Source organism: Leopardus geoffroyi, chromosome E3 (genome assembly GCF_018350155.1).
Source record: "Leopardus geoffroyi isolate Oge1 chromosome E3, O.geoffroyi_Oge1_pat1.0, whole genome shotgun sequence".
Taxonomy (NCBI): Eukaryota; Metazoa; Chordata; class Mammalia; order Carnivora; family Felidae; genus Leopardus; species Leopardus geoffroyi.
The window spans coordinates 1,533,075-1,557,403 of NC_059340.1; the positions used below are offsets into that span (position 1 = coordinate 1,533,075).

The 24,329-nt window shown below is 54.3% G+C and overlaps 1 protein-coding gene across 9 annotated transcripts in view; it reads right to left on the reverse strand.

The window, feature by feature from the left end:
• Nucleotides 1–24,329, reverse strand: part of MAD1L1 (mitotic arrest deficient 1 like 1) — a 324,285-nt gene that overhangs the window by 155,929 nt on the left and 144,027 nt on the right. The gene's annotated exons all lie outside the window — the stretch shown is intronic.

Sequence of the window (24,329 nt, forward strand, 5' to 3'; positions counted from 1 at the left end):
CCTGTCTCCCCACCCAGCTCCCAGGATGCCTGGGGCCCCAATCTCAGGCCACAGATGTGTCCCTGGGCACCAGCCAGGCCCGGCACCCTTTCTCCGTTTCTTGCACAAAGGGACAGCCCCCTGCAAAGACGCACCAGGTTTTGGGGAAGGATGTACCGATGCCACCGCATCAGGACCAAGCTCCACAGAGAAGCCACCGCTCAGGGGTGTCCCGCCAGAAACGCTTAAGGCTGAGTGTGAACCAGAGTCAGGGGCCCTGGGAGGCATGGGCGGCTTCTCCTGCCCAGGACTGGAAGATTCCTTCCTCAGATGTTCGTGCGGGGAGACAACCTTCTGGAGGCCAGCCAGGGAAGGTCGCAGAGACCCGAGGTGTCCCTAGGTCCAGCAGCCGAGCGGCTGTGGAGGGTCTGCACAGAGGGCACCCGTACCCAGAAAGTAGCCTCTGTCTCCCCTGTGGGCTGCCCACCGTCCGTTCTCGTGCCCTGTGAACCTGGATTCTTCCTCGACCCTAACACAGGCCTGAGCTGGGGCTGGCACCTGCTCTCCCGCCCCACATTCTGCAGGCTGCTGTCACCTGGGAAGCCCGCAGGGAGAAAATCCCATCACCCCGCAGACACCCAGGTGTACCGGCGCACGCGTCTCAGAGCTTCACGTGGGCCAGTGTCCCGGGGGTCAGCTCCGCCGTCTGGGCTGGGGCCTGAGGGTCCGTATCGCACTCAGGCGCCCAGAGATGCCGCTGCTGTGGGACACGGAGCTCCGGGGCTCTGCCTGGGGCAGCACAACCCAGGAAGGAAGGGTGGGCTGTGCACGGGCCAGGTCTGGCCCGACTCTGCTCCAGCCGGGGCCCCGAGGCCGGAGCACTCATCCCCGGCGTCAGTTCCCGGATTAGTGGGTTAATCCCCGCTCACACACGGCGGACCCGAGGGCTGACGCCATCACGGATGCAGCGTCCACGCACCACCCCGTGAACGAGGCCCAGTGGCCTCATCCGTGTCGGCAAACACACCTCCACGGGTTCACGGCGCACCCGCTCCGGCCCCGGCACTGCCCGGCTCTGCGCCGGCCCGGCTCTCGGCCGCTGTCCCATCAGGGCAGGGCGACCAGGCGCATCACAGGGACAGTCCGCACAGGCACCTTCACGGCCCCGAAACAACCCCCCACTCGACGTCCTCTGGGTTGGAGAGGCCCCTTCTTCTCGGGTGGGACCGGAGGAAGGCCTCAGACTCGGTCTTTGCCCGCCACGGACTGCACAATTAGCTGATGACAAGAAATTCACCGAGAAATTAAAGTTACAAATCCAACTGGAACTGGTCGCACGTCCGTGGGAAATTTGTTTCCACAGGAAGGTTTATCGAGTGTCACAATTTTATTGAAATCCTTTATCTTCGTATTGACTTTTATGGCTCGAGCTGGTTACGGGAGTCGTCCCTACCAGAGTGCGGGCGCCCCGGGGGGCCCGGGCGGGGGGACTTGCCTTCCTGAGCAAGCTGCGATCGTCTCCCTGATTGACCAATAAATCCCCACAACCCGCCTTCCAGCACGGCACTCTTCATCGGGTCTGCGGGCGCCTCGGCCGGCGAGGAGGAAAACGTTTGGGAGCAAGTTCGTCGTTCGTTCCCGTTAAAGACGTCGCTCTGTCATTACTAGGAAAAGCAAAAGACCAAGTGTGCTGGTTTTATTTGATAATGACTTTTTAATGACCAATTCCGCTTGTGGTAAAGTTTGCTTTGTTTCCACTTGAGCAAATGCCGATGATCGATCTCTGAACAAACAGGCATCCGGTCCGCGACGAGGCCTCAGAGACTCGCCCGAAGAAGCAGAAGGGGACACTTGCCGCCGGGCGCAGAGCAGTCCCGTGTGACTCCGAGCACGCCTGCTGGTCACAGAGCCATTGGCAGCTCCACGCGTGGATGAGGGCAGGGTCGGTCGCCCACGCGCAGATGAACCCCAGGCCCCGCCCCGCCCTCGCCGTCCCAGCCGTCTGGGAAGGAGTGCGCTGGCCCGGCAGCCTCGCGTGTGGGTAACAGTCACCGGCCCTCCTGCCCCCGGGCCTCCAGGACACGGAGCCTCCCTCCCCACCAAGGGCTGACGGGCCAGTACCCGACTCCAGGACAGACGCAGGACTGACGGCTCAAGACCCTGTCCGGCCGTCCTGTCTTCCGGCCCACCTCCCCAACCAGCGCTGAGCCCCGCAGGCAGGTTGGTACCAAGGACAGGAGGAATCTTCTGGAAGCTCTGGAATGCTCCCAGTAAGGGGCCGGAACCTGAGGAGGGCAGAGACCAGGGGCTCTGGACAAACTAAATGCTTCCTTCCTCAGCAGAAATGAGGGGACAGGGCTGGTAGGCGGTGCTGTGCGACGGTGCACAGCCAGCCCCAACGCTGGGAATGAGTGGCCATCGAGGCAGTCCTCGGCCTTCTGGACAGGAAGCTGAGGCACAGGGGCTGTGCACGCACCAAGGGTCTGGGGTCTCCCGCAGGAAGGATGCCGACCCCAGGGGCCGTGGGCGTGGAGACCGAGGATCCGCGGCAACCAGCTGACATGCTCTGGAAAGCCGAGAGCATTTGAAAAGCATGCCCTACTTTGTCGGGCTTGTATCTACTGATGCGGAAGCCAGAGCCCCTTTGCGGGCAGCTCAGAACAGCGAAACCAACGCTGGCGGGCCCCGGACGCGGGCCTTCCCCCCGACCCCGGCGGTATGCATCTCAGCCGCGGCCGCTCCCCACCGCCCAAAGTACCCTCCACCAGGAGCGGTAACTTCCTCTCCATGGGGCTGGGCAGACAGGTCTGCCTGGGAAGACGACGTCCACTGTCCTCCCTGCCCTTGGGGCCCACACTGGCCGGGCCGTGCTAGCCAATCCTGCCTCTGCCCCAAGGACAGCTCTGTTCACGGGACAGGCCTGCCAGCAGCAGGCCCCACTGCCACCTCTCACCCCTGGCTGGTCCCGGAGACCCAGACCCCCGCCTCCGCAGTCCCACGGGCCATGGTCACCAACGCGAGGCCCAGGGACACTAGCGCTCCAGCCCCCAACGCTGGGCCGGGATGCAGGCTTTTGTGATTTCCCCGAGAGGGTGCAGGAAGGAGCAAGGACACGGGGAAAGGTGCAAAGTCCGAAAAACCAGTGAGGGACATCCAGCAGGCACAGCCCCTGGGGCCTCTCTTCTGGGGTCAGGGGTCTCTCTTCCGGCCGTCTCCTCCCCTCCAGCCCAAAGCCTTCCTGTTCTGAGGCCAGGGAGGCGCGTGTGACCCTAAGCCCCCAAATCACAGACCGAGCCCCGGACATGAAACCCCGACCGGTGCAAACCCTGGGTGACAGATCCCCTGGGGTGCCCCTCTTGGGGCTCCTCCCGCGTGTGCCCAGACAGCAAACCCCAGCAATCCCCAGGCGGCGGCAGCCGTAGGCACCGCGGAGTCTGGTTCAGGGCTCAGAGCCTGCCTCCTCAGGCAATGCCAGGCCACGACGGGGACAGAGGCCAGAGGGGAGGTGATGCTCCTGCGCACGATCGCCCTGACTGGCGTCGGATGAGCTGTGTCCTCCTGGGTTCCCAAAGACCAGAGCCGCCCTACTCCACGGGCTCCCGGGCACAGACACCCCGGCACGTGGTCCTAACAAACACTGCCCCTCGCACGTGCCCCCCTCACATAAACTGACCCCTGAGTCTCCTGGGCTCCTCCTGAGTCCAGGGGGCACGGCCGGCCCTGGAGCCCGGAGCAGGAGTCTCCCGGGGAGGGACTGGAATCGGTCCCTTCCTGCAGGTGCCCGAACCGGGTGGGAGACGAGAGCAGAGAACCAGGACCAAAAAAGTCGGTATCCACAGGGGGCAAACCTTACAAAGAAACAGATGGTGGTACCTACCCACATAGGCACACAGAGCGCTGACTGCCGGCAGATTAACTGTGCGCAGCACCCAAGACCACAGTGCGAGCAGGCTCGTGGCAGGAGCACACGCAGAGATCCCGGCTGGGAAAGCAGGGCCACGCTCTGCCCATCAAACAAGTTCCAGAGAGAAAGTTCTAAGGACCGTAAGGTAACAGTAAAAAATACAAATAAATCACACAAGAAAAATGGAAACAGACCAGCAAGCACTGGAATTAGGAGAATTAAACCCACAGTACTCAGGTAATAAAATCATCGGAAGCAGAAATAGAAAATATGCACGGTACATCCAAAATAATAAAGAAAGGGACTTAAATTATTAGCGAGAAACAGGACATCAAAGAAACAAGCAAATTTAAAAACAAAACCAAAGTGCGAATGAAATAAAGCTCAACAAGGTAAAATAACAATTCAAAAACGTAAACAAGTAGAACAGCAATTCAGATGTGGCTGAAATCTGAGGAACAAAGCAGAAAGCAGACAAAGGACAAACCGGAAAGAGGAGGCAGCGGCTGGGTGACGGGAGCACGGGGAGGCTGAGGGTTTCTATCAAAATCAGGGAGAAACAGCACCTCGGACGGAGGGCAACAGTCAAGGTCACTACGGCTGAGAAACTTCCAGAATGGATCAGAAGCGCCCACCCTCAGCTGCAGAAGATCGCAGACCTTGCAGAGTGCGCGGGGGGCGGGGGCGGATGGGGTGCGCCCTGGGAGGGCAGACACCCGCGTGCGTGGATGCGGCCCCCGCAGCAGGCTGGCCACGGGAAGGCCGCCAGACGTGCCCGTCCGCGGCGACACACAGTCTGGGGCGGTGGGGAGCTGCTCACCAGCAACGACTTCACTGGAGGAGAGCACACGAGACGTACTGCCGAAGGCAAGCGGTCACGGAAGCCAGACCGAGAAAGAAGAAAGGAACACGAGCGACGCACTAGCGCCACGTGCTACCACAGCCATAACTGTGAGATCGCAGGGCGCCTGACTCATGGGTGGGGGAGGGAAAGGCAGAACGAACCCGCTCGTCACCCACTCACAAGAAACGAGCGGCGACCAACACTAGATGCTTAAATACCTACGAGACGCTAAGGCTGCAGAGGAGGTGCGGGGCACAACACTCTTCTTAAGGAGATACGGGAGCAAACCATGCGCGTGTGCACACACCCACACCCACGCGGCCTGTGCAAGCGGAACCAGACCCCTGGCTGCCTCCAGGCAGGTGTGCAGGGGGCGGGGGGCAGACGGGGCAGGGACAGGTGAACTTCTTACTGCCTACTCGTTCAGGATTTCATGACTTCTCAACTTCTCTACTGAAAAAATACCAATTAAAAATAGAAATTCAGGGGGGAAAAGAATATAACATAGAATAAAAGCATTTAAGGGAGGCCTGGAGCCTTAAATTGCTCCCAAAGGGATAACGATATCATTACCCACTCTATTAAATATGCCCAGGAACCTCTAAAAGAGAAGAAACCGAGAAAAATATAAAAGGGAGGGAAAAAGATGCAAGAAAAAAGAACACAGCAGGAAACTTATAAATTCAGTGTCTACATTAGAAAAGCCGAAAGCTGAAAATTAATGAGCCAGCAACCAAGTCAAAAATAAGAAAAACAATAAAACAACACAGGCAAAGAGTGTGAGGATGGCAACAACGGATGGGGCAAAAGTGGGTAAGAGAAAACGAAGACAGACACGTGTCAACAGAAACTTCCCCAACTGAGACGCAGAGAGAGAAATGATGAGGAAAGCTGCGCCCCAGAACGAGGGCCAGTTACGAAAGGGGTAGGCTCTGCACCAGGACACTAGGAGCAGAGGAAACACCCCTCTGAACGGGAGACTTTCCAGAACGCCACCCAACCCCAGATCCAGGGAACTCAGAGGACCATAAGCAAGATAAACACCAAAAAACCTACACCCGGCAAATCATATTCAAACCCTGAAAACCGAAGACGGAGAAATCCCGCCAGAGCCAGGCAGCACGTGAGAGACCGGGGCCGGGGCGGGGAGGGACGTCTACTTGAGCAGAGAAAAACCTCCCTCGCCCAGAACTCTGCATCCAGTGAAATCACCCTTCAGAAGCGGAGGGGAAATAAAGGCATCCTCAGACAAAAACAGCACACGGGATCCGTCGGGGTACACCTGCCCCACAAGAAATATTAAAAGGTGCGTAGCAGTCCGAAGTCGGATCGGTGTAAAGAAAGGCAGAGCTTCAGAGAAGGAGCAGGTGCGGGGCAAGTAGTCTCTCTCGCCTTCCGGGTCTTACCTGCTCTAACAGACAATGCTCACAGGAGCAGGGGTAGCAAGGCCTCAGGAGACCAGCGCTGTCACAAGGAACGGGGGAGGGGACTTGGGACACCTGGTGCAAGGCACCGCGCTACCTGTGCGGGGGGACAGTACCGTCTAAGGATGGACTCAGACTTCCGCCAAGCTGCCAGTTCTGGGGTGAGCATGACAACACAGGCCTTAAGACCTGTAACTCATGAGTTACCAGAGAAAACGAGAGAAAAACAGAGTCCCGTGAAATGCTCGGCTAAAACCAAACAAGGCACCTCGACACAGAAGAGTCAAAAAGGACCAAAGAACAAGTGTCCACGTGGAAAATGCGAACCACATCACAGCGGCCAAAGTGCCTCGGTATCACTGCGAGTGACCTAAACACGCCAACTGGAAGATACCGTCAACGTGGATTAGAACGGGTCCAATTATATGCCTATAAAAAACCTACTGCGCATATACAAACACAGACAGAAAAGTTAAAGGGTGGAGAAAGATATGTCATGCTGACCTCAGTCAAAAGACAGCAAAGCTGAAGGGGAAGCTTTACCAATCTTGGGCCAAGCAGACCTCAGGACACAGAAACACCTATGGAGATAAGAGGGGGACTACATAATGATAAAGGGGTCAATATTCCCCCAAAGATTTACCAATCCTAAACACGTATGCACCTTACAATAGAGGGTCAAAACACGTGAGGCAAAACTGATAAAACTTCAAGGAGAAACAGACATATCTCCTGGTGTAGCTGGAGACTTCCATGCCCTCCATCAGTAATTGACAGATCCAGGAGGCAGAAAATCAGTAAGGATGTAGTTGAACCAAATAGCACCATCAATCAACTGGATCTAATTGACATTGATAAAATACTTCATACGCCAACGGTAGGACACACATTCCTCTCCAGCTTGTGTGGAACATTCACCAAGACAGACCACACTCTGGGCCGTAAAACACAACTAAACACACTGAAAAGGGCAGAAATCATACCAAGTAAGCTTTCAGAGCACTCTAGAATTAAAATGGAAATCAGTAATAGAAAGATAGCTGGAAAATCCCAAAATATTTAGAGATTAAACAACGCTTATCTAAATAACACAGGGGTCACAGAAATCCTAAGAGAAATATGACAGTATTTTTAACAAGATGAAATGAAAACCAACTTATCACAACGTGTAGCAAAAGCAGGGCTTCGAGGGAATGGATAGCACTGAATGCTATTTTAGGAAAGAAATCTAAAATCAATCATCAAAGCTTCTGTCTTAGAAAACGAAAGAAAGAAGAATAATGTAAGCCTAAACCGAGCAAAAGAAAAGAAATGATGAAAATTAGAACAGAAATCAGTGAAATTGAAAATAGGAAAACAACTGAGAAAAATCAACAAAACCAAAAGTTGGTTCTTTGAGAAGATCAACGACATTGAAAAGCCTGTAACATGCTGACCGCGTCACAACCAGAGAAGACAAGACAAAACAGAAAAGACACAAATTGCTAACATTGGATGTGAGAGAAAGGTCATCACTATCAATCCCAGTAACGTGAAAAAGAGTACAATTATTAGGAACAAATCCGTGCCCCAAAACTTTGTAACTTATGTGTAATGGACCAAATCCTTAAAAGGCACAAATGATCGCAATTTGCAAGAAGAGAAACAGAAAATCTGAGTTGGCTTCTGTCTATCGAATGAAGTGGAATTGATAATAACCTTCCTATAAAGAAGGCGCCAGACTCCAATGGTTTCCCTGGTGAATTCCACCAACTATTTAATCAAGAAATCATACCAACTCCTTAAAATCTCTTGCAGAAGACAGAAGCAATCATACGTACATGTTCGCAAATGATATTGACGTATCAGCATAAATAACATGTATTTGCCAAAACTCACAGACCCGCACAAGAGTAAACCGTACCATAAACCATGGACGTTAATTAGAGATAACGTGCCCGTACTGGTGTATTCATCGTGTCAGACATGCCCCGGGAAAATTCAGGATGTTAGTGTTAGGCGCAACTGTGGGGTGGGGGAAATAATACAGAAGCCATCTCTGTACCATCTTCTCCACTTTTTTGTAGACCCAAAACTGTTCCAAAGGAAAAAAAAAAAAGCACAAAGAGCTGGAGAGGAGAAAGTGGACAAGGGACTGGCCCCAGGAAGGGGGTGACTTACTCATGAGCTCACCCGGTGCAAGTCAAAAGGCAGCACAAGTACAGGCTCAAAGGGCGTGGGTGGCCAACCGAGAATTCCACACCCGGCAGAAGAATTTTTCTTTTAAGTTTATCTACTTATTTTGAGAGAGGGGGGCAGAGTCCCAAGAAGGCTCCACACTGTCAGCACAGAGCCCGACGTGGGGCTTCATCCCACAAACCACGAGATCATGACCTGAGCCAAAATCAAGAGTCAGACCCTCAACCGACTGAGTCACTCAGGTGTTCCCCAGCAAAGTATTCTTTAGAAGTGAACGTGTAACGAATACAGCGTCCCACTAGGAAAAACTGAGGCAATCCCTCAGCATCAGATCCATACCAAAGGAAATACTTACTGAAGGGCGTGCCGCAAGCAGAAGGTAAGTGATCCAGATGGATGCCTAGAGAGGCTGGCGGGAACCAACAAACGTGTGTAAATGTGAATGAACACATAAAGGCCACAGTAACAAACAGGACGATCACATGGAAAAGAATGAAATCGGACCACTTTCTTACACCACACACAAAAATAACCTCAAAATAGATTAAGGATCTTAAATGTGAGACTTGAACCCATGAACTCCTAGAGGAGAACGCAGGTAGCAACCTCCCTGACATCGGCCGTAGTAACTTTTTTCTAGACGTGTCTCCTGAGACAAGGGAAGGAAAGGCAAAATTACCTATTTGGACTACATCATAATAAAAAGCTTCTGCCCAGAGGAAGGAAACAGTCAACAAAACTAAAAGATAACCTACAGAATGGGAGAAGATATTTGCAAATGATGTATCTGATAAAGGGTTAATATCCAAAATATATAATGAACTTACGCAACTCAGCACTCAAAAAACAAATAATCCAATTAAAAATGGGCAGAAAACACGAACACACATTTCTCCAAAGGAGACATCCAGATGGCCAACAAACACATGAAAAGATGCTCAACATCACTCATCATCAGGGAAATGCAAATCAAAACTACAACGAGATACCCTCTCACACCTGTCACAGTGGCTGAAATCAACAACACAGGAGACAGCAAGTATTGGTGAGGATGCAGAGAAAGGGGAATCCCCTTCCCATGCCGGTGGGAATGCAAACTGGTGCAGCCACTGTGGAAACAGAATGGAGGTTCCTCAAAAAATTAAAACTCGTATGACCACATCCAGGAATTTCACTACTGGGTATTTACCCAATGAATACGAAAACACTAATTACAAAGGATACATGCACCCCTAGGTTTACTGCATTGTCTACAACAGCCCAGATACGGAAGCAGCCCAAGCATCCACTGATAGATGAACAGAGAAAGAAGACTTGATCTCGGCTCAGGTCAAGGTCTCGCGGTTTGGGAGACGGTGCCCTGCGTCAGGCGCAAAACCTGCTTAAGACTCTCTCTCTGTCCCCACCCCACGTGCCTCCACACGCTCTCTCAAAACAAATAAGCAAAACATTAAAAAAAAGTAACAATAGCTTCTCAGCTGCGTGTGTGTGTGTGTGTGTGTGTGTGTGTGTGTAAAGAACATAACAATAGTCTATACGTAAAGCAAAAAGGTCAACAGATGTCATGTTTTAAGGTTCCTTGAATTGTCCAGGAGAGGGAGAAGTATTCAGTTTTATTAGACTTTGATAAAGAGTCTATGTTATAATTACCAAAATAGCCCCTAAAAATTACACTAAAGCATATGCTATTACAAGATAACCAGGGGGAAATGGTTTAGTCTGCGACAGGTATTAATTAAAAAAAAAAAAAAAAAAAAGACCAGCAGAAGGCAAATAAAAAGACGGTTAATTTCAAAACAAATTTATCGTTAATTACAACTAAAATATTTCAACTAAAAAAAAAATAAAGATTTTCAGACTGAATAAAATACAAAGCCTAACCTGTGCAGGAGCAATATCATAATAAAATAAGGGACAAAGACTCAAAGTAAAACCTGAGAAAGTGAAAGGCACAAATGCTATACAAACGCAAGTGGAGGGATCTGTATTAATATCACACAAAGGAGATTCAAGGACCAAAAGGATCTAAGAAGACTATTTCATAACAACAAAAGACTAAATGGACCAGGAAGATAATTGTTTGCAGCCTATATGGGCCTAATAAAGCAGTGCCAGAAGCCACGCCGTAACTGACCAGATTAAAAGGAGAAACAGACAAACTGAGAGTCAAGCCGGGATATTCCAACACAACTCCCTCGGGATCAGAGAGAAAAAGAGGGAAACCTCACTGGGAACACGGAAAATTTGAACAGCACGATTAGCAACCGATCCACGGTGTTGATAAGGCACCGCATGCAGCCAGTGCGGAACACGTGTCACTCTGAAGTGTGCACGGGCCGGTCACAAACCCTGACTTCTACACGGTCCCTCCAGCAAGTCTCAGCAAATTTCAAAGGATTGGTATGAGGTATGGGCTCAGAAAACAATGAAATTGGGCTATAAATAAATAACGAGGTGATCACAAAATGTTGGAAATTGAGAAATTTATTTCTAAATAACCTAGTGGTCAAAATAAAAATCACAATCGAGGGGCACCTGGGTGGCTCAGTCGATTAAGCATCCGACTTCGGCTCAGGTCACAATCTCATGGTTTGTGGGTTCGAGCCCCACATCCGGCTCTGTGCTGACAGCTCGGAGCCTAGAGCCTGCTTCTGATTCTGTGTCTCCTTCTCTCTCTGCTCCTTCCCCACTCATGCTATCTCTCTCTCTCTCTCTCTCTCTCTCTCTCTCAAAAATAAACATTAAAAAAATTTTTTTTAAATCACAATTGAAACTGATAAATATTTTGAAATGAATGATGAGAAAAATACAATGTTATTAGAACTACAGCAGGCATCTATGTTTATAGCCCAGAACACAGAGAAGAAAGTTAAAAACCGATCATCTACATAGCTCAAAAGTTAGAACAAATTAAAAAGGAAAAGGAAAAGATATGAAAATAGAAATTAATGAAACAGAATGCACATGGTACAGAACCAAGAACGCTAGAAGTTGGTTCATTCCAGTGACTACTAAAACGGATAAACGTGACGAGACAGCTTGAGAGAGAGCAAATACGTAACCAAACAACCAGACTGAACAAGAGGACACAGCTGCAGGTCATGGAGACGACTGGTCATCCAGAAACAAAATTCAAATGACTTCAAAGCTGTTGAAAGAAATCAAAGCCCCAATTTAAAATCTTTCCAACCCAGAAACCCCACAGGCCCAGATGCCTTCATTACTGAAATCTACCCAACACTTGAGGAAATACCCCCGATCTCATGCATACTGTTACAGAGAAGAGAAAGAGAACTCCCTGACTCGTTCTATAAAGTCAGAAAAACCATGACAGCAAAACTTGATGAGGACATTATAAGAAATGAAAATTAAGGGGCGCCTGGGTGGCGCAGTCGGTTAAGCGTCCGACTTCAGCCAGGTCACGATCTCGCGGTCCGGGAGTTCGAGCCCGGCGTCGGGCTCTGGGCTGATGGCTCAGAGCCTGGAGCCTGTTTCCGATTCTGTGTCTCCCTCTCTCTCTGCCCCTCCCCCGTTCATGCTCTGTCTCTCTCTGTCCCAAAAAAATAAATAAACGTTGAAAAAAAAAAAAAGAAAGAAAGAAATGAAAATTAAGAGGCACCTTCCTGGGTGGCTCAGGCAGGTCTTGATTTCGGCTCAGGTCACGATCTCATTTATGGTTCACGAGTTCAAGCCCCACGTCAGGCTCTGCACTGGCACTGCAAAGCCAGCTTGGGATTCTCTCTTTCCCCATCTCTCTCTGCCCCTCCCCTGCGTATTCACTCTCTGTCTCCGTCTCTCTGTCAAAAAAAAACTCAAAAAAACAAACTTAAAAAGAAATGAAAATTAATCATCGAAATCTCTCATAAACACAGAGGCAAAATCTCCAACCTACTCATTAGCAAACCAAACTAAACATTACTTAGGAAGGAAAAGCCATAGTCAGGTTTGCTTATTCCTGAAAAGCACGTTTGGTTTAACATTTGAAAATCAATTAATTTAATTTTCCACATTAATGGAGTAAAGAAAAATCATATGATCAGCTCAGTATATCCAGAAAAAGCCTGTGATTAAAATTCAACATCTATTCATGATGAAAACAATAAACAAAAACCCTCTTAGCAAATGAGGACTTGGAAGGGAGTTCCACCATGGCCTGCAACAGTGAAGTGTGAAAATTTTCCTTCACCAGCTACCAAAACGCTTCTGTCCAGAACAGTGTTGGAGGTGATAAGCAGCAGAATAAGGCAAGAACAGTCACAAAGGTGACTGGAAAGAATTAAAAACTATTATGAGTAGGTGACACAGAAAATCCAATGGAATCCACAAAGAACTTATTAAAATAAGTTTAGAATGTTGCTGGATCAAAGTCAATAATCAAACTGTAATTCTATTTCTATGTGCCAGCAACAAATAGTTGTAAAATTACACTTTAGAAAAGATGCCATGTACACTGTCAAACAAACAAAAAAAACACAACAATACAAACCTATGAGATGTCCACCTAGAAAACCTTATAAAACAGAGAGAAAACAAAGATGCCCTAAAAACACAGCAGCACGCGCCATGTTCAAGGATCGGATGCACTCTTATGAAGGTGGCACTTAATCAGCGCACTCCCAACAGACAGCTCGGCGGGTTTACTGTAGAAATGGACAGACTGGATTCCAAACTCAACATGCAAACGTAAAGGGTCACCTCCAGGCAAGGCGGCTGGGGAGGGGGTGCCGGCTCTCTCAGGTAACAGGGCTGAGGAGAGTCCCAGAGACTAAGGCAGTGTGGTCTGGGTAAAAAGAGAGACAAACAGACCAGTGCAGATGTGCACTCTGATTTCACCACATAAGCAGCCCAGCAGGCAGTGAGAAAGGAAGGGTCTCGATAAACGCCAGTGTGGGGTGGGGGTGGGGGGCAGAGCCCGCCGTGGCGCATTAAGCTTCACGTGCTGAGGTTGAGTGTGGAAAGGCCAAACAATAGAGAGGATAATACTGAAGCATACGTCCGTAACTGTGGGGCAGACGACGGTTTCCTAAAGAGGGCACAGGAGATGATAACCATCAAGGAAGGTTCACATGGATAAATTAGATGGCATTAAAGTTAAGACCTTCTTTTAAGTTGCAGAGAGCGAAAACCTGACTCAGAGAGAAGGCGTCTGCAACGCAAACAGCTGAGAAAAGGCTGGTGTGCAGAATCCGTGCAGAACTCGTACGGGTCATCAAGAAAACGGCAGAAGGGAGAAAACGAGACCACGCACGTGCCAGGGGCCTCACCAGAGCGAGCCCCACACGCCCGGTAATCACGCGAAGGGGTGTCGTCCCCATCCACACCCTGGGAAATGCAAACTGGAGACACGAGGAGGTCCCACCACGCACCCTGGAACAGCCGCCAGCGCGTGCGGCTCTGGAGCCCCAGGGTGCTGTGCGCACTGACGCCAGCAGCTGGGCGGCTGGGACCCCACGGACGTGCCCGTGGTGGGGCAGCTGTGCTCCCGGGTGCCCGGACACAAACGCAGATCTCCGTGCAACAAAAGACGAGAATGTTCACCCGACGTTCACACGCACCAAGAAACGAAGAAACTCAACGTTACGTGTGAATGCATAAAAAAGCACACTATGCTCTACTCCACTCATAAAACACAGAAGAAGTAACTGCCCACAGAAACGTGATTTTGGGCAAAAGAAAGCAAATACAAAAGACGACACATCGTACAATTCCATTTACACACAACTTACAAACAGGGAAGGCAGGGCTGTGGTGTTAGAAACAGGATGGGGTGGCTTGGAGGGAGCGCGGCGGGAGAGGAGAGCTTTCTGGAGCTGGTGACGCACGGCTCTCCGTCTGGGAGGTGGAGCGCCACGGACCAGCGAGGAGACAGCCGCCTCCACGGAAAAGCTGGCCCACAGTGCCCCGCGCCACCGTCACCGTCTGACCAGAGGGGAGCGGGAAGGCCCCGGGCCCCGCCCCCAGCAGCTTGCTGGGGGCCTCGGATCCTCCTGGGTCCAGGGCCGCCGCAGTGCTGTCCCAGGACGCAGCGTCAGCCCCTGACAACACGCCTTCCCCGCCTCTGGGCCCAACTGCCTTCCCGGCCGCCTTCGCTCTCACGGCTCCCTTACAGGGTCCCCCGGCCGCCCAGGACGGCAGGGCCGCACTGACGGAGTGCTCCAGAGCGGGCCCGACACGGGGACGGCCACCGGGCCTGGAGGTGCCCGGGGGGTCATCGTGCTCCTCCCGAGGGCCCTGGGCTGGTGCCTGCTGCACAGGACCCACACCGGCATTTCAACCTGCTGATGAAAAGCTCTGCAGCGCCCCTGTGGGAAGGAGCAGGGATCAAGGGAGACTCCCCAAAGCGATTTCAGCGGGATCTCACACTGCTCTATCCCAAATCCCCTTCCGGGGTCCAGGCCGGCTCCCCACGGCCAGAGGAGCCCCCTCCCCCTCCCAGCCTTCTCCCCCCGCACCGCGAGGCCTGGATCAGAGGGGCCCCCGCACCGCGAGGCCGAATTAGACAGGCCTGCCTTTCTTCCCTGGAAGGGCAGGGCACAGGCAGCCGAGCTCCAGCGTGCTCCCTGCATGTGAGGCGCCCAGCAAGGCCATCTCCACGCCACGGCTCACTGTGCCTGTTCTTCACTGCAGAGAACCCAGCGCCGGGAACCCAACAGGCGTTCAGCGAGTATCTGCTCAACCGAAGCACGAATGAACCAGCCGATCGACCCGCTTTCAGAGCAAACGGGAGGCAGGCGCTCACTCTCTCAGAGGAGGAAACAGGCTTCTCGAGTTCAGTGACTTGTGGACTGAGCCGAGGTCTGAACCCAGCTCGGCGAGAAGCAGGAGCCCGACGCTCAGTTGTCGTACCGAAGGCGACACGGACACCGGGATGGAGACGCGCTTTATAAACCCGGGTCCAGGACGGCTCCTGGCCCGCGTCCCTGGGATCGCGGAGGGCAAAACATCACGGGCAACGGTGACCCCAAGGCCTTCACCACTCACCAAAGCACGCAAAGCCGGAGTTTCCGGGACACAGAACGTGACCCAAATAGCTCTAATTTAAGAAGGCTCTTCTCAAGCTGGAAGGTCAGGCACCAGACAGGCTTTGTCCTCACGGAGCTGACCGTTGCTCTGCTGACCAGGCAGAAACCCACACAAGATGGGCTCCGAGCACGATGACTGACCAACTGGGAAGCACCCCCAGTGAGGCCAAGGGAGGCTGCTGCTTCGTGTCCCACACAGAAAGTTCCGTCCGGTGTCGCACGCGCCCATCCGGGGTCAGGCCAGCCCCGGAGGGAGCCCCGCGCTCCCAGACTCAGCCCCGGAGGGGACAGGAGGTGAATGCCACAAGAACCCAGAATGGATGAAGACAGCGTGGGGGAGGTGGGGGGGGGGCAGGGGCACCCCTGGAGGGACCCCACGGCGGCACACGGGGCGCGAGAGCAGCACAGAAGGACACCGACTGTCCAAGTCCCACCTTCCACCCGCACCGGCACTTGCGTGCGCGGGCACACCCCCACACCTGGGTCCTCGGGGGGTCACAGGGCCACTGCTCTCACACGCGTCGGAATCTCATCACACGCTTGCGGACACCTCCGCGGGGTCCAGGACGGCGGACGGTTCACACCCCAGCTCGGCCACTTTCGCTCACTCAACAGACGTCACCGGCTGCCAACCACGGGGCCAGGGGACGGCAACAGACGAGAAGGCGCGCTTTCCGCACTTCACGCCGCCATGTTAGCGCCAGACGCCTGGACCCCAGGCCCCGATCGGCAGCGGCGGAGGCACAAGCAAGAGGCAGAGCCGGTCTGGGCCTCAGCTGGGTCAACCGCGAAAGACCAGAAATTTCCTACCATGGGCTTATTTTTAGGACCAAATAAGATCGTTTATTTAAAACTCATAACATCAACTTTTAAATTTCAGCTTATTATCACTGTCCCCGCCCCCCCCCCCTTCCCGGAATGTCCTCCCGACTGAAAACCAGAACGCACAGCTGGTTATACCCACTCAACCTCCCCACTCAGAACAAACACAGCCCCTCAATGACGCCCTTCCCAAGCTACCCACTGGACAGGGGCCTGCCAGGGGGCAGGGGGGTGTCCCAGAATTGGGACCTGCTGGGGAAGGCGGGTGTTGTCCCAGAACTGGGACCTGCTGGGGGACCCACTCGGAGCATGGGGGGTTGTCCCAGGAGGGGAGGCCTGCTGGTGGGGGCGGGGGGGTATCCCAAGAGGGGAGGCCTGCTGGTGGGGAGGGTGTGTCCTAGGACGGGAGGCCTGCTGGTCGGGGTGGGGGGGACGTGTCCCAGGAGGGGAGGCCTGCTGGGGGGGGGGGGGGTTGTCCCAGGAGAGGAGGTCTGCTGGGGGGGCAGGGGGGTGTTCTAGGACGGGAGGCCTGCTGGGGGACCCTCTCAGGGCATGGGGGGCTTGTCCCAGGACGGGAGGCTTGCTGGTGTGGGGGGAGGTTGTCCCAGGAGGGGAGGTCTGCTGGTGCGGGGGGGGGGGGGGGGGGGCGTGTCCCAGGAGGGGTGGCCTGCTGGGGGACCCCTCTCAGGGCATGGGGGGTTTTGTCCCAGGACAGGGGCCTGCTGGTGGGCGGGGGGGGGGGGTGTCCCAAGAGGGGAGGCCTGCTGGTGGGGAGGGGGGTTGTCCCAGGAGGGGAGGCCTGCTGTTGGGGGGGGTGTGTCCCAGGATGGGAGGCCTGCTGGGGGACCCTCTCAGGGCATGGGGGGGGTCGTCCCAGGATAGGGGCCTGCTCAGGAGTCTCTGGCCACACTCTGTGGTCCACCCTCCAGCCATCATCACACCTTCCTATTTAGGTCATGATTCTGCCTCCCTGACCACACCACAAAGCTCCCACAGAGCAGGTGAGACATTCTTTCCCTTTCACTGCTGAATTCTCAACACCCAAGACAATACTTGGCAAGGAAAGATGTTAAAAATATATTTGCTAAGCCAATCACAGTACTCGGCAAAAGGGCTCTGTGCCCGGCCCTCCCAGTGCACGATCCTCGGGGTCTAGGGACCACGGGCCCCTCGGGCCGCGCCACCTGCCTGAATGCCCCTTCGGCAGCCCTGAGTGTGGCCCATAGACTTGCGAGGACTGGGAAGGCATCCCTTCTGCCCTGGCTCCTCCAGGCCCTTCCCAGGCTCCGGGGGAAGGGGTCAGCCGCGGCCGTGTCCCCGTGGCCCGTGCTGGCACTCGGGACCGAGGGAGCAGTCAGGCCCCGCGGGGGCCCGCAGCCAAGGGCACTCGGGCCCCTGACTCTAACTCACACGTGACAGCTTCCTGACCTGGGCCTGGAGAGGAGCCGAATGCGTGGCTCTGTGTGCACACTGAGCTTCCCCCACTCAAGGTACCCACGAAACCGATGCCCACTCCCGGCTTCAGCCCCATCCCTCCACTGGCCGAGGAGGCTCAAAGCAGCACTGGTCCTGGAGAGGACAGCTCTGCCAAGGCCTCTGCACGCGAATGCCCTCCGAGCCCGGGGACGGGGGAGGGGAGGGGGACCCAGCTGCCATCTCGTCCCCTACAACCCACCTGACACTGAACAGGACGGCAGGGCTGGAGGACTCGGGCACAAAAGCTGCTCTCACCCCAACTCAACTGAGGCTTGAAGGACAAATCTGCCACAGAACGGAGAAGGCCTGCAAGGAGAAAACCGACAGACTCACACTTCCCTTTGTGGGGAAAACGGGCACCCCGCGGGACTGCGGACACAAGTGCCGGGGAATCCCCAAGTGAGGGTCAGAGGGAGAAGAGAAAAACAGAGGCCACCCGCCCTGTGCTCACAGCAGCAGCCTCCCGGCCCCAGGACCGCTGGGCAGCCCCGCAGACCGGGCCGGAGCGCACCCTCCAGGCCCCAGGCCCGGGGGCCCCAAAGGGACCCGACCGATGGCTGCCTGTGGCCTGCGGCACCTCGGCACTGGCTCCTCCAGAGACAAAAGGCTACGCGGTTCAAACAGCAACAAACGTTCGACGTGGCACAGACATTTAACGTGTCCACGGAGTCTCCTGGTGACACGGAGAAGCAGCTGCAGGATAACTACTGCGCAAATCTGACTTCAAACTCTTAACGCGCTTAACTTCCTGCTTCTCTGCTACCTTCCCTTTGCAGAGGGACTGGACTCGGGCTGCGAATCTGGCTCTCCCACTTCCTGGCAATGCTTCCTGGCAAGTTACTGAACCCCGGCAACCTCCTCCCTCCTCTGGAAAACAGTGTCGTCAGAGACGGGAGTGGGCTGAACGCAGTGTCAGGCGTGTATGCCATGTAAACCCGGCAAGATCCGTTTCGCACCCAAAGTGGTAGGAAATGAAACGCTGCTACTCAATGCGGATGGGGCACACCTGCCAGAGGGGATGTCTGCTGAGCCAGCAAGTGTCCCTACCCCGCGCCCAGGAATCCGAGGCTCCCACACACATCTCACGAAACGAGTCAGAGATACGGCCAAGAGCCACATCCGAGGATGCTGCTCACGCTAGCAAAACTAAGGCAAAATTAAGAATAATCTAAATTTCCAACAAGAAGCTTAATTCTGAGACAACCGTACAAAAGAACATTATATAGCCACTGAGGGCTTTATTCTCAAAAACTGCTTAATAACCTGGAGATCTGTCCCAATAAATGTTAAGTGACAAACACAGGACACGCACAGGTCTTGTCTGTCCTCTTCATGCCCGTTCTCTTAATATCTGGAACAGTTATGTGAACATGGCTGATCCCACAGCACCTGGCACTATGGTCATCAGCCAGTGATGGATGGATGGATGGACGGATGGATGGATGATGGACGGATGGGTGGATGATGGACAGATGGGTGGATGGATGATGGGCGGATGGGTGGATGGAAGGATGGATAGGTGGGTGGCTAGATGGGTGGGTGGGTGGGTGGATGGACGGACAAGTGGATGAGCAGACGGATGAATGAATGCACGGATGGATGGGTGACGGATGGACGGACAGATGGATGAGTGGATGGATGGATGGATGAGGGGAGAAGGCGAGAGAAATGAAAGAAACCTGCAAACATGATTTCAGTGCTATCTCCAGGTAAAGAAATCAAGAACTTTTAAAATGTCTTCTTTATACTTTCCAGCAGTTTCCAAGTGCTCCACAATGTACAGGATTATAATCCAGGGAAGAAAAAGTTGCTGTATGTTTTAAAGGGGCTGGGGGTTACAAGGCACCTCCAGACACATCAGCCTGAAGCCCAGTGAGCTAACGGGACTCCCCCGGATTCACTCTCCACACGGACTGGGGCCATGCCATGACGACTCGGAGCCCTGGAAGGGGCAAGGCCACAGGGAAGCCAACAACCCATGCCAGCATCTGAGCGTGGAAACGCCCAGGGGCAGCGGAGGAGAGAAGGAAACATGGTAGCTCGGAGGAGCTGGAGGGAGAAGGTCAGGTGGGCCAAACCAACTCCACACCGATGACTGTACCGCCATGTTTAACCATCGACCCCTGGAGGACATCGCTGTTCTCTCCAATTTGGGCAATTACATATAAAGCTGCTAGAAGCAATCTTGTATGGCTTTTTGTGTGGACATAAGCTTTATTTCTTCAGGATAAATGCCCAGAGTGCAAGTGCCAGGCCATCTGGTCACTGCAGTTCAGCTGTTAACAAACGGTGACATTACAGCGCAGAGGGCTGCGCCAGTTCACGTTCCCGCCAGCGATGGATAAAAGATCATTTCTCTGCATCCTCGCTAGCACTCGGTATTGTCGCCATTTTTTATTTTAACCGTTCTGAGGTGTGCAGTGATACCTTACGGTGGTTTTACGCGCATTTCCCTACCGGCTAACGATGCCGAGCGTGTCTCCCGGTGCCCGTCTGCCATCTGTGCACGCCCATTTTCTAATTAGATCTTTGCTGCTGTTGAGCGTTGAAAGTTCTTTATACATCCCAGATAATAGTCTTTTGTCACATACACGGTTTGCAAACATGCTCTCAAGCTGTACCCCGTCTTTTCCATTCTAACCAGAATCTTTCACAGAGCACGGGTATTCAGTTTTTACAAAATCCCATTCATCAATTTTTCCTTTTGCAGATCCTATTTTTGGTGTCAAGTCTGAGAACTCTTTGCCTAAACCCTGAAGATTTTCTCTTATTTTGTAGTAAGAGTTTTGCACATTTGTGTTCTACGTTTAGTTTTGTGGTTAATTTTTGTATGAAGTGTGAGGTTCACTTTTTTTGTTTATGGGTGTCCGAATGCTCCAGATGGATCTGCTGAAAAGGTCATCTTTCTTCCACCGAACTGCTTCTGTGTCCTTCTCAAAAATCAGTAGACCCAAAGCAGGCCAAAGAATGGAAATAATAAAGATGAGGGCAGAAATAAACAAAAAAGAGTATAGAAAGCAATGGAGAAAATCGGCTGAGCCAGAGCCTGGGTCTTTGAAAAGATGAATAAAACTGATAAATCTTTAGCTAGACCCATCTAGGAAAAAACTGAAAAGATTGAGATTACTGAAATGAGAAATGACAGAGGCACTACCACCGACCTTATGGAAATAAACAGAATTATAAAGGAATACTATCAACAAGATGCCAAAAATCAAATGCCCTGAAATGGACAGATTCCCAAAGACTATCGAAGCTGACTCAAGAAGAAATAAAAAGGGGCGCCTCGGTGGCGCAGTCGGTTAAGCGTCCGACTTCAGCCAGGTCACGATCTCGCGGACTGTGAGTTCGAGCCCCGCGTCAGGCTCTGGGCTGATGGCTCAGAGCCTGGAGCCTGTTTCCGATTCTGTGTCTCCCTCTCTCTCTGCCCGTCCCCCGTTCATGCTCTGTCTCTCTCTGTCCCCCAAAAAATAAATAAAACGTTGAAAAAAAAATTTAAAAAAAAAGAAGAAGAAATAAAAAGTGTGGACAGACCTGTCCTGAGTCAAGAGACGCACCGGCCACCAGAGCCTCCCTGTCAGCCCCGCCTCCCCTCTCCTGGGACCCGGAAGACATCAGCCTGAGTGAGAGCTTCTGTTAAGATCCCAGTGGTCCCCGAGGCACTGCCATTTTTCTCCGCACGTATTTCTCTCTGTCACCCACACTGGGGGGTGCCCGCTGCTCTGTCTCTACTGTCCCCTCCATTCCACGACTGAGCTCAGCCACTGCCTCTGCTTATGTAATTGCATTTCCAGCTGTGGTCTGACAGGTCCGGCACCCTCAGAGCCCCAGACTTTCCTCGGGGCCCCCCGCCGTTTCTGGACTGTCGGCTTCTCTGGCTCCAACTGTGTGACAGGCCCAGGGAACTCACCCCACGTTGCTCCCCGCGTCCCCAAGCCCCCAGCCACCACCTTTCTGAGCTTTTTATGTTTGTTTCATACATAACGTCCAGGGTTGTTAGTTGTACTTAGCAGAAGGAGAAAAAACTACGTCTATTCCATCTTCCTAGAAACAGGAGCATTAGCTGCTCTTTAAACGTGGTCAGCAGCCCTAGGTGCTGAGCGCTACAGCAGACACTGCCCTCAGAAGCTCGCTTTAGAAACCAGGCAGACGTCTAGCATCAGTGACGGGCCACTAAGCCCTCTCCGCCTGGGGAAGGAAGGACTCCGACCAAAGGGCACTGCTTCCCAGCCACAAAGATGCCGGCTCTCACCAGGGCGGCCGAGGTGGAGGGGAAGCGGAAGGAGAAACTCACACTGGGGCCCCCCCACCGCCCCGACCAACGAGCCACCAAAGCTCCCCACGTCCAGCTGGCTAGGCTCCAGCCAGACAAAGGTGAGCCCGCCCCCCGCCCCCACTCCCACGAAGGCCTGCTGGGGAGGACGCCGTTACAGAGAAAGAAGAACACCCCCCTCGCCTGCCCACCTAAGACTCCCCGGCCGGGCCGCGGGACCACTGCAGCCAAAGCACATCCCGTGGTCCCTTCCGCAGGCCCCACTGGCTCCACGCGGTCTCTTCCAGAGAGCAGCAGCAGAGCCAGAGGACCGACCCAGCCACCCGCTGCCCGGTTGGGCGGAAAAACCCCCTCACCAAGGAAGCCAGGCTGCCGGGAAGGACAGCCCAGCACTTGGGAAGTTTGGTCCCACTTTCCGCATCCACTTTCTTTGGAAAATCGCTTATGCAAAGAGATTACCCTGCATGATGCATTCAATTATGCGGCGTAAGATGCGGCCTTGATGGAGGAAATTCAAGTCAGCCTCGTGGACACTTCGGGAAATATTAAAAAAAAAACCCACAACAACCACGCCGCTGACTTTCAAATGTGTTTGAATCCGCACACCTCTCGCTACCCACAGGGACACAATATAAATACATAAACGAGAGCTCAGCTCGTCTCCCACTGCTTTCTTGCAGGGTGAGGGTGCCTGGAGCCCACGCCTCCCTCCTCTCCTCGGCAGGGCCTGTATTAGCATGTAAATAGCTGGTGCATACAGAACTGAAAACAAGGAAGAGGCCTTTAATTAACTTTAATCCTCCGAAAAGCCAGGCGGCAATCTGCTCTGACAGGAGGCCCTTGCCAGGCCAGCACTGGGGGGGGGGTGTGTGGAAGGACCGGCCTGCGGCAGTGGCATTTGGGGGTGTGGCCCGCAGAAGGCCGTGACACAGCTGTGCCCTGGAAGGCTGCCGCACTGAGCCACGCCGGGGCAGATGCCAGAGGTGTGGGCACTGAGCACTGCTCCCAACACAGCTCATGGGCACAAAGGGTCCATGGGGATGTCCCAACGGGAGGGGTCAGCTCTGCCCCAGGCCTCTTGCCAGGCCCCGCCGAGCTCCAGGTGGCCGACACCCACCCTGCCCACACAGAGACCACGCAGAGTCCCCCGGCTATGGAAGCAGAGAGCCGCCGAGCCCCGGAGGACCCGCCATGGACGCGCCACACACCTCGGTCTGCAGGCCACAGGGAGATGGCCGTGGCTTTGGGGCTGTAAAGCGACTGGTTCCGGCCAAGCTCGTGGTACACGGCTCTGTGAGCACACGGGGCCCCAGGTCGCCGCTAGCCGTGGTCCGGCAGCAGGCGGCACGGGCACAGGGACATGTGGGAGTACGCCGGGGGACACGGGGCCCGAAGATGCTACGGGCTGAGCAGAAACCACAGTGAGGCAGGCCAGAGATCATCCGGGTGGAGCGCACACTCTGGGCGGTCCGCGTGGCTCCAACGAGGCTCTGCAGACTCACGGACTCATCCCACCCACCGACACGGGACACGGGGATGCCACTACCAGCCCGTTTCTTCCACAGCGGCAGCAAGCTGGAGGCCACTAAGGGCACGGCCTGGCCACACGCATGGGGCGGGTGAGCCACATGCGAACACACACACTCGGCTCTGGGGGGCCACGCCACTCTGTCCGGGTTTCAGCTCTGGCGGGTGGCGGGGTGGGGGAGGGGCAGAAAAAAGCCACGCGGCACATGTAGGAGGAAGCGAAATGCCCGGAAATGGTTCCGTAATAACATGAGTACCAGGTCCCCAAAGCCACTGGTGAGCGAACCAGATTTTACTCACAAAGACGTACAACTCGGGGGGCAGCCCGGCCGACACGGCGGTCTGTCCGTGTGCTCTGGCCCCCGTCCTGGTGCCCCGCAGCTGGCTCGGTGCCCGCTCCTGCTCACTTCCCCGGGCTCCGCCAGGAAGAAGAGTGGCGTGCGTGCGCGCGGAGGTCACCTGCTCGAGCAACAGGCACGGCGGGAAAGGAGGCTGACGAGCATCAGAGGTTCCTGCCGTGTCCTCGACGCGGACAAGGGAGTTCCAGGCGGGAGCGGCACCGTGCTGGGCCCGTGTCCCACGAGCCTGCATCCCGCGGAGGTGGCACAAGCACGGGCGGGAGGCCCCTCGCTCCGAGCCACACAGAACCGGAGCCCAGGCCTCTGAGGCCGTTCTGCGGCACTGTGGCCCTAGGGCAGAGTCGCCAGGAGCCGGTGATGACGGGGAAGGTCACTGACCCCCGACCCGAGCGCTGGGTCATCTGTGCTGCTCTCCTCGCCCAGAGCTCGGGCCCCTGGCGTGGGTCTGGCCTCGGCACGGGAGGCCTCGGGAGAGCGCAGGGCTCCACCCGGGGCCCCGGCGAGGAGGCTCTCCAGCCCAG